Consider the following 9207-nt stretch of genomic DNA (forward strand, 5'->3'; position numbering starts at 1 on the left):
TGGGCATGAATGGCTGGATGGGTATTTGTGTTGAAAATGTATAAACTGTTGTTTGCTTTGATAAGCTGGATAATGATAAAATTGTCATGTCATGCTGTTGAATTTTTATTGAATTGGTGGGTTATAGATTGGTCACTACAGTGGCGGGTTCTGTGGACCAGCCTATTAGAGGGGCACAAAATCCGAGTATATTCTTACCTCAATCGGAGAGGCGCGTAGGGTAACTCCTGAGGTAAAACTTAAGAGTTCACTTCACATTGAACCACCACATGAGGGTGAACTCAGCCAACCCCAAGGAACGGCTATGTTTTCAAAATAAAAACATGATTTATGCGTACATGACTTTTTAACAGCCTTGGCGGATTTCGTTGGGATAGCCCCAGGCCAAGGTATCCCTAACAACTAAGTATGAGAATGATTTTGGCACGAGCCAAGCTTTTCAGGAAATCATAAGCCTTGTTGTTTATTTGGGTGAAATGAATCTATTTTATCTTATTAAAATGAGTTCGAAATGCTATGAATCATTTTATGTTAATCTATTTTATCTGTCTCCATTTACTCAGCTTTAGATATTTTAGATGGTATTTGTTTACTCACTGGGATTATATAATCTCACCACCCTCCTTTCCACCTATTTCAGGCTCAGGATAGTTGGTAGATAGCTCATTTCGTTGAGGGTTACAGTTGGACTTGCATCCTCAAAAACTCTAGGTTCACAGCCTTCATTACTTTTAGTCATTTGAGGGCCCACATGTCATTGTTAAATATTTTGAATACCTGGCGCGGTGCTACTGTATGTAGGAATTTATTTTGCTTTTACCCTGTAAAAATATTTACGTAGCGTTCTATAAAAATTATTTTATGAAAAATTAGAATATTTTATTCATTATTTTTATTTTATTCCATTAGCTATAATTTCACTTTAAATGAATGTTTTAGATATCTAAACTTATTTTCGGTTATGAAATGTGTAAATTTCTCTCATATACTACGTTTTAGCTAGTTTCGAAATTTTTGTGAAAAATGACCAAAATACCCCTATATAGTTGAAATTTCTCTTTGATTGTTTTTGAATTGAATATGATTTCATGATAAGGTGAGAAACAGAGGTGGGATTGATGCACTAAATATATTGAGTTTGGATTATTGCTAGGACGTGTTAAAGTAAAGTTAGAATACTGTGGTGGCGTGCCGGAGGGAATAACGAGCAACCGGCAAGTAGAAATAGCTTGTCACGACCTGGAACCTCCCTCAGGCCCATGACAATCGCCGCGACGTCCCGATTGACACTCATTATCCGGAATGCCAACCGGAACCCCGCAAGGCTTACATATCAGTTTCTTTCCTTTCCTGTGAGCAATCATTGTTAAATATCAAGTTTTTAGAGAATATATACTATTTTAGATCAAAAACAATCAAAATAAAATTTTTGCCACACAGGGGTATTTTGGTCATTTTTTTCTCAAAAATTTTGAAACTGGCTAAAACATAATATACAAGTACAAAACACATAATTCATATTCAAAATGAGTTTAAAAGTCTAAAATCTTCATTTAAAACGAAATTACGGTTATTTGAATATAATAAGAAAATAAAAGAAATATTAAGGGAAATATTCTATTTTCTTATAAAACAATATTTATAGAGTTATACGTGAATAATTTTTATAGCGTAAAAGCTAAATAAATTTATACATACTAAAATACAGTAAGCCAAAATATTTAATTTCATTTACAATAACAAGAGGGCCCCCGAATAAACAAAAGTAAAGAGGACTGTGAACCTACGGTTTGGAAAATGCAGATCCAATGGTAGTCCTCAATGAGATCAGCTATCTACAGTCTATACTGAACCTGAAATGGGTGGAAAGGAGGGTGGTGAGATTATAAAATCCCAATGAGTAAACAGACATTATCATAAATATCTAAAGACGAGTAAAATGGAGGCAGGTTTAAACAACAAATTTCAACCCATTTCATAATGTTTTCAATTTATTTCTTAAACCATAAAATATTTGTAATTTACCAAAACAATTGTTAAGGCTTATGTCTTTTATTAAAACAAGGCTCAAGCCAAAACTAATCCTCGGGGATACCTTGGCTGAGGCATCTAACCGAGTCCGCCAAGGGTGTTAAAATATTCACACGTGAAACATATTTTTATTTTTAAAAACCAGCCGTTCCTTGGCGTTGGCCGAGTTACACATTCACGTGGGGGTTCGACGTGAAGTGAGCTCTAATACTACCCCGGGAGTTACCCTCCTCGCCTCTACAACCAGAGTAACTATATAACTGGGTTTACCGTGCCCCTCTAATAGGCAGTCCACGGAAACCCGTCACTGCAGTGACTAACCCACCAATTTTAATAAAATTTCGACAGTATAACGTGGCTTTTATTTGTTTATCCAGCCTGCATAGTAAAACAACTTACATAAATTTCCCAATGCATTCACAAAATATAGCCACATATACTCATTTCTCATAAGCCATTCCTAGGAAAATATATATTTTTCAAGTCAATTTGTAGCCTCCAATTACTCAATTTCATAATCAATACAATATATTTTTATTTGTCACATTTATTCCTAAAACATCAAAAATCCCGTTTTAATCTTGTTCTCATTTCATAAAATACATAAAGGGCATTTAAAAATAAACTCTAGATAATTTACAATAATAATAAGTTTACTCACCGTTTGTACAAACTAAAAGCTTTCTAAGCGCCCTGATCACTACTCGTCGGGTACGACTTCTTTGCCTTTTCCGGAAGGCTCTCCTCCTAGACACATTACAAAAATTTACACAATTCATCACATTGATGCTAAATCACTATATAAGTAACTTAAATCCTATACTAATGCATGGTATGAAATGCAATAGCCTAAAACGGCTTAAACGCGGTATTAACCTATTTTTGGCACTTTGCCCGATAAATTGCTAACGCGCTCCATTTTAGCTCTAAATCATCCCATTCTCTCTCCAACATTTCTAACCATTAAATATCAGCCAATAACCTTCTAAAAACAACAAAATCAGCTCACTCCCTTCCTTGAAAAATTCGGCCAAAAATGGGACATTAAGTCGGTTAATTTTCTACTTTATTTTTCTATCACGTTTAATCGTTTTTCATCATTTTCTCTTGATTTTCTTTAGAATAAAATCAATTCATCATCATTGTACAGCATTGAGCATCCAGCCAAGAGTGGGTATTGTGAAAATTTAATGATTTCTTGCCCAATTTAATTTCTAAACACATTTAACTAACTAAAACTATCAATTTAACTAAAAATCAAAACCTAAAAATTTCAATTTCTCTCCCCTAGAATTTCGTCCAGCCCTTGATATCACTTTTTGATATCTCTCCTCAAGCATGCTAAATGGAAATAAAGGCATAGGAAAGGTAGAAATCAAGCTAAAATCGAAAAATCTTACCGTTAGACGCGTAAACGGTCGAAAACCGTGAATTTCCCTTTGAATTTTCTTGTTTCTCTTTGGTTTTTCTTTTTTTCTTCCTTTCCTCTCTATTTCCTCTCTTGTTCTTCCTTATGGCCGGCCAGCACTTAAAATTTGGGTTTAAATGGGCTGACTTTTCATTAAAATAATATTATTTCATTATAAAAAATGCCACATGTCACTTTCCCATTGGCCCATTTTTAAAATTTCATCCATTTGTTTCCAAATTTTCACCATACACTTGCCTCATATATTCATAGCTTAGATAAAATTCTCAGACTCATCCAAAGTCTCGGTGGAGTAATTTTTGAAATTTACACTTTTGCCCCCGTAAAAGTCAAAAATTACATTTTTGCCCCAAAAATTGAAAATTTGCCCATAGACATATTTTTCATCTCTTATACTCATACCATTCTCCAATTTGTCAAATTTGATCTAAATTCTCTCAAAATCTCAAATTTTGTCCGTGGGTGGCAACATTACGATTTTGCCCCTACACTCCAAAAATCACCAGAATTAAACTTTTTCACTTCCTATCATTAAATTATACTCCAAATAGTTAATCTTGATCAAAAATTTCACTCCATGATCAAATTATTATCTTAGGTGGCAAAATGACGATTTTGCCCTTGAATATCAAAATTTCTAATTTTACCCCAAATGAACCCTCGAACTCCGAACAATCATTTTTAGTCATTCCTGGACTATAAAATATTAAATTTCATCCTACAATTCCTATTTGAACTAGTTCGAGTTTAAATCAATTTAGCTGTACCGTTAGGTACAATATCGGGTTTCGTCTATTCTTAGGTGCTTTTCTAGCGTAATAACATGCTACTCAATGCATGTATGTCATGACATGTATTTATAGGGTCGGGTTTTACATAGCTAGATACACTTTTGAGCTAATAGCGATGTAACATTCCATTATTGTAAGGTGAGTGAACTTGCACTAAAATGTTTTGGTTAGATGTACATATGTTCGATTGAATTACTTGAACTGTTTAAATTATCTTTTCTGCAAAATGCATGGGAACAAGCCTTTACTGAAATGTCTTTGTGATGTGGAACATGATTGTAATGAAACTATATACCTCTATATGATGCTAATATGTATGTAAAGATATATGATGTGTATTGTTAAGCAAAGTAATTTTGTACAATGGATGTAACAGTGCATGTGCGAAGTGGGCAGTGCACATGCCTGTTGAATGATGAGGTTTCAATAGTTACAACTGTGCATGTGCGGAGTGGGCAGTGCACATGCTGGTTGAATGACGATGTTGCGATAATTACTATCGTGCATGGGCGGAGTGGGCAGTGCACATGCTGATAATGATGCATATGAGCTGGGTGATGTGATGGAGGTGTATGTGCTTATATATATATATATACATGATTACTATATAGATATGTTTGGATTTAAAATGTGATCGTATTGACTGTTGATAACTTGAGTATTGTCAATGTGTTCAATTTAATTTGCAATGTGGCGTGAGTGGATTTTCCCAATGGCGGTGAATACCCCTTGGATTTTATATGGCTAGAATCTCGATGCAAAAAAATGCCTTTTTGCTACGGTGAGAGTCAATCTATTATGTTTGACTTACTTGAAGTTTACTAAATCTTTCACTTCTCAACTTCTTTGTTGTTCATGAGTCTTTCGTTATTAAGTGACTAAAAGATCAAGATTTGAAATGAGCGGTTTTTAATAAAGGTTAAGCTAAACTACATTATTTTACACTTAAACACATCATGATTTTTTTTTAAAACCTTCCTTAACATTGCTTGTTCCCTTCCTATGTTCACTCACTGAGTTTATACTCATATTTTCAACTTCATGTTTTCAGATTCAGTGGTGGTTGATACGTAGATTTAGGTGTCCATGTACCCTCATCTTTTGGGTAGGTATCTTGACACTCAGTAGTCACATCTCCCATCTAGAGCCACTCCGCTGACGGTCAAAGTCTTTGTATATGTTTAATATGAATTGCAAAGATATATTAACAAACTATCTATGTATGATTTGAATTATGGTGCTAATATGAGCATTCAATTGGGTTTTTTGAGTTACGTTGGAGAAATCGACATTTGAACACTATTAAGTTTATTCTTAAAGAAATATGCTAGATAGATGGGTTAATATACAAGTGCATATTGAGAGGCTTGCTTGGGCCTAGTGGGCTATGCCTATTGGGTCCTTGCACCAGTCATGGCCCAGGAACTAGGTTGTGACATAAGTAAATTCAAGAGAAGGAAGCAAAAGTAACTTTACCACCACCACCCTTCTTTAGCACTTTTAGAAACAAAGCTTAAATTACTTCGAATGAAACGAATGTGATTCATTTCAAGGGAATGATGAGTCTCAAATCATTGAAATTGCTGACTTTGAGTAATGACACTATAACATGAGCTGAAATTATGTGAGAATCAAATTTAAGTTTAACCGTTACTTAAATCTTGATCTCACACTTATTCATTTAGTTATAGCAGAACCAAAATCCTGATGGATAGTGGAATGGTATTTAATCTCCTTATAATCTTTGATTTACCATGAGCATGATCATCATAAAGTGTTGATCTAGTCTCCGTATTTTGGTATTATAATCGATATGAACACCTGGGAACATATATTCAAATAATGGAGTTCATAACATTAACATTACTTCTAGTGATTTCAGGAAGATACTCAAAAGATTAGATCAGAGTATTGAATCACTAATTGGATGAAATTTGAGACTAGGGGACAAAATTGACATAAAGGGTAAAATGATAATTGCACCTTTTGTCATTGGATGGTTATGAGGGTTCACAATATAAGTTATGTAATTGGACAACTAATAATTAATATCAAGTATTGAATTGTTTGCTGTAACTATAGTTAATCCAAGATTGCAACCATGAATCTATGGTGGAGTGATTTCATGGTTAATAAGCTTGAATTATTTTTTAATAAGATTAAGAATAATTCTAAGTTTATTGGAGCTTGGAATATCTATGTCCAAATAGATTCCCCACTTAGCTTCATAAAATTCAACTTGTTTAAGTTGGAATGCATGTTTTATTTGATTAATTAAATTGTGTACAAAAATGACAGCTTTAACATGTTTTTCTTAATTTAGAGAAGAAAACATGTTTATTCTTAATTTAGATAAAAAAAATATGTTTGTCTTAATTAAGATAAGAAAAATATTTTTTTCTCTTAATCTAGACAAGAAAACATATTTGTCTCAATTTAGATAAGAAAAAATATTTTTGTCTTAATTAAAGACAAGAGTTGTCTTAAATTAAGATAATGCTAGGAGAATTCTTGCAAAATGAATCTAGACATCCATGTTGATAAAAGGAAACTTCATGTTTGACTATCACTTTTTTATTTATTATTAATTCTTTTTAAATAAAGATGGATAAGAATAAAATAAGAGTTATTATTCAATAAGGAGTTTTATTTTATTAAGAACTCTAAATGATAATTAAAGAATAAATTATTTATTCTTTAATTTTAATTTTGATAATTATGGAGCATGTTTGATGTTTCCATAACTCTAAATGGATGGTCAAGATCGATTCAAAGGTGTTTGATTTTGATTAAACCTTTGAGGCAAGATTTTAATAAAAGAGAAGATATTAGAAGAAAAGAAAGGAATTTACTTTTTCTTGAAAAAGTTTCAACCGTCACTTCTCTCCTCCTCCTCCAAACTTTGCCATATCTTTCTTCTTTTTTCCCATTCTTGGTTGAATTTTATGAAAGATAATAGCCATTAATTTTTAGGAAGAAAAGATAGACAAAATCGGTTACCATCTTGTAGTCTAGCATTCCACACCTTGTCCACTCAAAGTTCAAATTAAAAGCGTTTTTGAAGAAAAAGTGGTAAGCTTGTTTGGTCGATAAATCATTCATTGGTATGGTGGTGTCTGAAAATAAGAATCTCAAAATAAAAAGTATGTTTTTTTTACTTTATAGATTCTTATTAGATTCTTATTTTTTTAGGATGTAATTATGCTACTTGCAATAAGAATGATGTGTGTTTCTACTTGTATAATTGGATTGCTTGCTTCCTTTATAAAAGAAACTTTTTTAAATTCATGCTTTACACAATCACATCAATCCACTAAGATCCTACTCCAACAGGAACCTCAAATACTTGTCATCAATCCGAAAATAAATTTATTCAAAACCTTTGTTTGCGTCTTAAATCAATATGAAATGTTCATAAACCTTTGTAGTAAAACTCAAGTGAAAATCCATTGAATACTCATAAAAAAAGCTGGAAGTCATTAGTTTGTACTAGAAGTCTCGATACTTTCTCAAAAGTATCAATACTTTTTACTTAAGTCTCAATACCATCACTAGGAGGTATCAAGACTTTCAACACAAAAAAGCCTTTCATGCATTTTGTCTTCTAGGTATCAAGACTTTGAATCTAAGTCTTGATACATCATGTCTGTAAACTCATATTTGGGCTATGTTTAGCACACTTCAACACTAGACATACTATTATGCTTAGGATTCATCAAGAAACTTAATTTTCATCCATATTGACTAAGAAACATCATTGCTTGCACAATTCTAACACAATTCACTTTTTTAACTGGTTCATAACCAATCCAAACTATAATGTATATAAAAATACAACTTAGTTATCCTTGGATCACTGATGACAATGGTTTAAACCCCCATTGACCTTGGATTACTAGGTGCACCAATGAGTGGCATTCCGCCTCACTCATACTAGGGTTAATGGTACCTTCCATATTATCTTCATTTATCTGTGTACGTATTATATATGCCCTATACATGGCTCTCATATTAATTAGGATATAACATATCCATAACTAATAACATTATCAATACATGCTCATGCTCATGCTTTGCTATTTCTCATAGTCATAATCTTGCTTAACTCATGTGGTATGTGGAAACTACATCGCATACATATTCAATTTGTAAAACCCGACCCTATAAATACATGTCATGACATACATGCACTGAGTAGCATGTTATTATGCTAGGAAAGCACATAAGAAAAGACGAAACTCGATATCGTACCTAACGGTACACTTGAGTTGATTTAACCTCGAACTAGTTCAAATAGGAATTGTAGGATGAAATTTAATATTTTATAGTTCAGGAATGACTAAAAATGATTGTTCGGAGTTCGAGGGTTCATTTGGGGTAAAATTAGAAATTTTGATATTCAAGGGCAAAATCGTCATTTTGCCACCTAAGATAATAATTTGATCATGGAGTGAAATTTTTGACCAAGATTAACTATTTGGAGTATAATTTAATGATAGGAAGTGAAAAAAGTTTAATTCTGGTGATTTTTGGAGTGTAGGGGCAAAATCGTAATTTTGCCACCCATGGACAAAATTTGAGATTTTGAGAGAATTTTGATCAAATTTGACAAATTGGAGAATGGTATGAGTATAAGGGATGAAAAATATGTCTATGGGCAATTTTTCAATTTTTGGGGCAAAAATGTAATTTTTGACTTTTACGGGGGCAAAAGTGTAAATTGCAAAAATTACTCCACCGAGACTTTGGATGAGTCTGAGAATTTTATCTAAGCTATGAATATATGAGACAAGTGTATGGTGAAAATTTGGAAACAAATGGATGAAATTTTAAAAATGGGCCAATGGGAAAGTGACACATGGCATTTTTTAATGAAATAATATTATTTTAATGAAAAGTCAGCCATTTAAACCCAAATTTTGAGTGCTGGCCGGCCATAAGGAAGAAAAACAGAGG

The sequence above is a fragment of the Theobroma cacao genome, chromosome 5, assembly GCF_053813885.1.
Source record: "Theobroma cacao isolate CCN51 chromosome 5, ASM5381388v1, whole genome shotgun sequence".
NCBI lineage: Eukaryota > Viridiplantae > Streptophyta > Magnoliopsida > Malvales > Malvaceae > Theobroma > Theobroma cacao.